Consider the following 6,530-nt stretch of genomic DNA (forward strand, 5'->3'; position numbering starts at 1 on the left):
AATAATTCATTGTAATAATTATTTAGATTACGGCCCCTCCCTCCACCTAAAATTTCAATAAAAATATATTCATTTGACGCGTTTTCACTCAAAACGAAAGAAAAACGCGGTGGTCGGCCTTGTGAATCCTCACCACCTTATAATTATCTATTTTATAAATAAACATTTTAAAATATAGCAAAACTAAAATAATCCCAACAATTCGCAGTATAAAACATGTAATTTATTATTAAAAATAGCATGGTTCATTGTGTAACACCCCTTGTACACAATAAATCATTTCCCGTTTTTTAAAATAATCGAAATTGTAACTAAACTTCAGGGATAACTTAAAAGTTATTATTTACGGTATGTAGTCAACTAAATTCATAAACTATATGCAAAAATTCGGACCTTCAATTCAATAATTGAGAGAAATACGAGCCTCTGAAATTTACATGGTTCATTGTTGGACCACTTACCCTACTTATTTGGAGAACATTTGTATAAGAAAGAATCAACAATTTTATATCAAATTTCAATCGGATACCTCCCCGGATAATAGTGAGATCCGGCTATCCGGTTGGATAGTAAAAAAATACTGAATAATACCAGATACCGGATACTTTCCGGATATCCGATGCATCCCTAATTTAAATTGACAAAAAATGCATAGATATGCATTAAAAAAACAGGCACCATCCATCATATATAATAATAATACATACAATAATGATTTATAATCCACATTTTCTGTCGCTTGGATTTCTCTACTTGAAATAAATAAATTACACGAAATATCGGTTACGACAAATTCTTGTTGTTCCGTTCTTACGGATCGCGGAAATACATTAATTACGCGGGCTGGTGAGTGAACGTTCGTAGAGAATTCGCGTTTCGAAAGGCAATACGACGGCACATGGAGCTTGTGCCTCTGGCTATCGACTCTGGTCTCGCTGTGCGAATGGCAACAAAGCGACCGCGTAAACACAAGAGAGTTGTTGTACATCTCGTTTTGATCATATTGCTGCAACAAAATATTTAACATATTACAAACTGAAACACGGATATTAATTAATCGCACGTTTGCGTTTCAGGCAAAATAGAGGTATTTGCACGTTATCGTACATACGTGTACGTCTCTATAATGAGCAACTCTTTTGAACGAACGCTAAAGAACTTTGAACGTAACTGCTAACTGATTATCGGTGTACGTAAATTACCGCCCTTGACTATCGCTATGTGTATATACATGTGTATGTGTAGGTGTGTGTAGGTGTGTATGAGTGAAATAAGATAACACAATGACATGCTGCACGTTGCGTCAAACGAGCGCTGCGTGACAGCGAATTCGCTGTCGCCGCAAGATATTTAACGCGCTCGGAAAAAAACCACAAAGAATAGTAATCGCACGAGCCGATATTCGACAGGTTCAACAATCGTTTTTGACTTTAGTACCTGTTGAGTTTCGAAAGGTAATGATAATACACAGCTTGTGCCGCTGCCTGTCCGTGCAGTTACTGCCGTGAATGATAATAAAGTGAGTGTATATTAACATGTTGCACGTAAGCACTTTATATATAAACTATTTTAATAAATATTTACGTAATAGGTACTTATCGTAAAACTCATCAGGTAAACGCGTCGAATATTCTATTCCTCATATTTCAGTTTAATTAAAAAAAAAAGGCTTTTGCGTGCCGATCTTGCGTTTGATGCAATAAACTCATTAATGTTGCCTAAGATAATCATTAATTTTATTTGATCCAAAATTTCATTTAATGAAGATATTATTTTTAGTTTGACCTATAATATATCTAACATGCCGTTATCATATTATAATTTTTGCAATTTAGATAATATATTTATTTTTCGTCGTTTATTTTTTTATCGCATACATACATACTGATACTATTTACGAAAAGTAAATATTTGAAAAGGAATTATCTCAATTATGAAAATTCTTCTATTATACATTTTTTTATGGATTATGCAACATTCAAAAACTTCGTTGACCTCAGATATTTTAGAATTTACGATTCATTAATCTCGAGAATTTGCTCTTAAATTATTGTGCAGTAATTGCGAGCATCTTGCACAATTGCTTTTTCACGTTAAACATTTTCATAAATATGCAATATGTTTCTCAGAGGTGAGCAGGAAATTGCTTACAACATTGTTCTCGTAATATTATATCATTCGGCGAATATTTTTTGTATGTTTCCTCTTCGTTCCTTTTTTTCTCTATATCTCGAGAAAGCCTCCAGATCCCATTCTGCTTTCTTCCGGAGTGTCTACTGTCATGTCGAACACGCGTCAGTGCTCACCGACAATGGGGTGTACCATCGGTTGTTTCACAAGTACACGTAGATTCACACTTGTGATAACAAGGGGAACTTGGCATTTCCGCGTAAATTGACATTCGACATGCCTGAACTCTCGACTAACAGTTAAACATTAGAACTAGGTAAATTACAGGAATGTGCAATTAGATAAATCATTTAATGTTATCTCACTGAGGTAGCTCACATCACGATAGCTAAACGACGTTATCACATATACCCCTTGTAGAAATCTAATACTGGCCAATTTAATCAGCTACGAAAACTACAACTAACTTCTGAAACGTACTGTTTGGAATACAGAATGCAAGTGAACCTTCGCAAGTGAACTTTACGGCGATTGATAGAGAAAGGTTCAAAGTTTTCTTTTTTGCAATTAAAAAGCTCATAGTATCAATCGTACAGATTATACAATTTAAAATTGTTTGTTTTGAGTTCAAATAATCCGTTATTGCAATTGAGAGTTATAATACTGAACAATAGTATAATTATTTTCATATATTAAAAACACTGTTATTAAATGCTTTTAATACTCCAAAGAAGTAATTAATTACTGTACATCCTGGCTGAGGTAATATTTTTCGCAATAAGTTCTTTACCGAATTAATTTAGGAGGGATTATTTTATATATAGGAATGTCTGAATATTTCAGTGCCTTATATTTATATTATCAGCGTCTCAGATCGATTGTGGTTAATGTCCGAATAGCGCACAGTCACACTGAGATAATTAAATTTAAATTAAGAATATATATTGTATTCATAACATTTAACTTTGACCGATTATTGGCGTTCTCTATCATATTTATGTAATTAATTACTGTCTTTCAGTAATAAATTGGCAAATATTAAATTGGCTAGTATTAAATTTCGGAGGCAAGTATTATTAAATTCGCCAGTATTAAATTTCGAGGGCAATAAAGTGCAGCACATGTTTTTCGCTCAATTTTTTTTTCCGAACTAGCTTCGATTTTTTTTTACATTAACGCTATATATTTTGCTATTTTTAACTCAAGAGACTACCATTGCTCCTTTGATGCAATTGGGTTGACAGTGTAATTGTAACTATATTATTCTTTGTCTTAACGTAAAAAAAATTAGCATTAATGTATAAAAAGGAAAAAATTGAACGACAAACATGTGCTGCATTTTATTGCCCTAGAAATCTAATATTGATTAACTTAATAACATTTTGTTATTTTTAACTTTCATGTGTGTCAAAATGTAAATCAATCTATTTCTAATTTGTTTCAAAATAAATAACGTCCATGTTAATATATGCACTTAGTAAATAATAAACTAAAAGTGAATCAAATTTAATACATTTTCTTTTGAATTAAATTATTTAACTCCCATTGTTTTAATCAAATTAACGACATATTGAGTAGCAGTAGCAGCGAGAGACCTATGGAAATGATTAAAAATAACTCAAATTATAGATATAAATTATGAATTTAATAATGTATGGCTACACATCGTTATTTTTTGGTCGACAAAAATATAAATCGAAACGTCAGACTATTAGATAAATAGCTGGTCTAGGTTTAATTATTCTTATTGGAGTTGGATGGTTACCAATAAACACTGTCGAAACGAGCTGCATATCGGTTTTGATATTGTCCAGCATGATAATATCGTTAGCATCGCATCATACCGTTTATTCGAACATGCAGCGCTTTCGGTGCATTTACCGCCCCGCTGATTTCTGAACAAAGGCGAGTAGCCCCCACGTGGATATAGCGTAATCGATTTATTAGTAAACTGATGGATTATAGCGCCATGGAGATCTGGTATAGCTTTGAAAGAGACCTAGCGCGCGATATAACGTTACGTTATCGCGAATCTAAATTGTACAAATTACAGCAACGTGAAATATAAACTATTAGCAAGGAGCTATGATCTATAATATGATCATAACTCAAGTTAATGATATTTTTATCAGGAGGAAACACATGCGCTAGTTTATCACTCATGTAAAATAAATAGAAGGTGATTTTTATGTCTTATCTCTCGTGTCGGGCAAGAAAGGTGGTGTTTCCGCGAAAATAAACGCGACGGAAGAAAATAACATTTAGATTTATTCGTGCGTGACCATTTAACATACGTCTCTAATGAGCGGCATGATTCTTTCGAACACGTACTGAAGAACTTTGACTTAACTGTGAACTGATTACTAGTGTATGTAATTACGGCGCACCCATAAAAACTTCCGCCTTGCTCTCTTGAAATTACGGATCAACTAAGAGTTTCATTCATATGTATACACATACGTACACATATAATCGTGCGTACTTCTCTATTTTACATCCATTAATTTAACTAAGTTATTAATTAATAGTATGTGTGTAATTTTTATCATATTTAATTAATATTGTACGAGCTACTTACTTTGCAAGTGGTTGTAATTACAAATTTTAATGAGCTAAGGATACAATATGAGGTGGTATAATTATTGTATTTATCTGGTGAGGATTTACGAGAGTATAGAATTATAGTATTTCCAAAATAAACCGTTTATATCGACCGTAATTAATACTCGATGCATCTCGATGCTAAACGTATCGAATAATCAATATGATAATGGCGTGCTGTTATCAAATCATTTTAAGCGTGATTCTCTCTTCTCAAAAATTCGCCATTACAAATTTTGTGATTTATTGAATAACTTAACAATGCTTTTATGATGTGACGTCAATCGTCGATTACAATCGATCTACATTAAATCCTCTCCTTTCATTATAATTGTTCAGCTAAATTCTAATTTTACAATTATGATCCGTGTCATCTTTCATTTAACGAATCAATTTGGTGAAAGAGAAAAATAAAAAATCCGTAAGCTCTCCTGTGCCAGCAGTTCGCATTTTAGCTTTTAAATCATTTTTTGTATATATCAATGAATAATTCATGTTCTTCACGAAGAGTTAGTTACCGTGACATAGAAAGTTTAATAGCAAAATTGAACTGAATTTACTTTCCCCGATTTATCTTTTTCGATATAATGATATAACTGATCATTAAATTTATCTGTGAAGGGAAGAGAGAGAGAGAGAGAGAGATGATATAAAATTTAACCAGTGAACTGCATTCCAAACAGTTTATCAATCTTTTCATATTTTGTTAAATCAAAATTATGAGCTATATCGAGAAAAATAAAGAATTTCAGAATTCTTTAGCACTTATATAGTATTATATACAGGGTGCCCTGTAAGTTTTTGCCAAGCGCTTTTGTGTAGATAGAGCGAATTAAACTGAGTCGAAAAGTCCTCTACCATTTTGCAATTTTCGCAATGATTAACGAAATATTAATTACTAAAAATCGCTGAATATTGGTTTTCAATAATTTTTTCTCAAATACTATCAACTTTACAAAAAAACAGCGAGAGACAAAAATTGTTTATTTTCTTCTCATAAAGTTCTGAGAATTTTTTCAGAATTTTTTAATACCGTACTTTCTTATGTTGTCATGGTAAAAATAAGAAAATGCAGTATTAAAAATTTGATAAAAAATTCTGAAAAAATTCTTAGAGTTCTATGAGAAAAAAATAAATGATTTTTGTCTCGTGCAGTTTTTCTGTAATGTTGATAGTATTTGAGTAAAAAATTATTGAAGACCAATATTCGACAATTTTTAGTAATTAATATCTTGTTAACTATTGTGAAAGTTGCAAAATGGTAGAGGACTTTTCGACTCGGTTTAGTCTGCTCTATTTACACAAAAGCGCTTGGCAAAAATTTACGGGACACCCTGTATGTACACATTCAGTTAAAATTGGAAAAGATAAACAAAAAACTTTCCGTTATTATTGCGTCCGCTAAATGCACGTTATTCTGACTTATTATAGAAACAGTCAGTCTCGGCGATACATCGTAATTGTAGCGCATTTTTAGTTGATTAGATAATTTCGAAAGAGCAGTTGAACGTGCCGTAGTTACAGTTGAAGACGGTCGATTCTGCGAAACGATCTTGAGCGTTTCCAGCAGTTCGTTGTCACTCGCAAAGGTAAAGGCGCAAGGAGTAGCGCCACGCGACGAGCCGAGTAACGGGGTTGCTCTTGATTGTCCCCGTGATGGTTGCGCGGATGCATCCAGCCAGCAAGCGGACGAGCGGATACCGTTTGCTTCCGACGATAGTTTCTACGGCCATCATAAAATCACATCGCGCGCAAACGGCCAGGCTCTCTCGGATCAGAGAATTGTCCAGCTTCTTTTT

General features: G+C 33.1%; 1 protein-coding gene across 1 annotated transcript in view; it reads left to right on the forward strand.

Annotated features, from left to right (window-relative positions):
• Positions 1–6,530, forward strand: part of Eip78C (Ecdysone-induced protein 78C) — a 79,382-nt gene that overhangs the window by 56,689 nt on the left and 16,163 nt on the right. The gene's annotated exons all lie outside the window — the stretch shown is intronic.

This window comes from Trachymyrmex cornetzi, unplaced genomic scaffold (genome assembly GCF_001594075.2).
Source record: "Trachymyrmex cornetzi isolate Tcor2-1 unplaced genomic scaffold, Tcor1.1 scaffold152, whole genome shotgun sequence".
NCBI classification, from domain to species: Eukaryota; Metazoa; Arthropoda; class Insecta; order Hymenoptera; family Formicidae; genus Trachymyrmex; species Trachymyrmex cornetzi.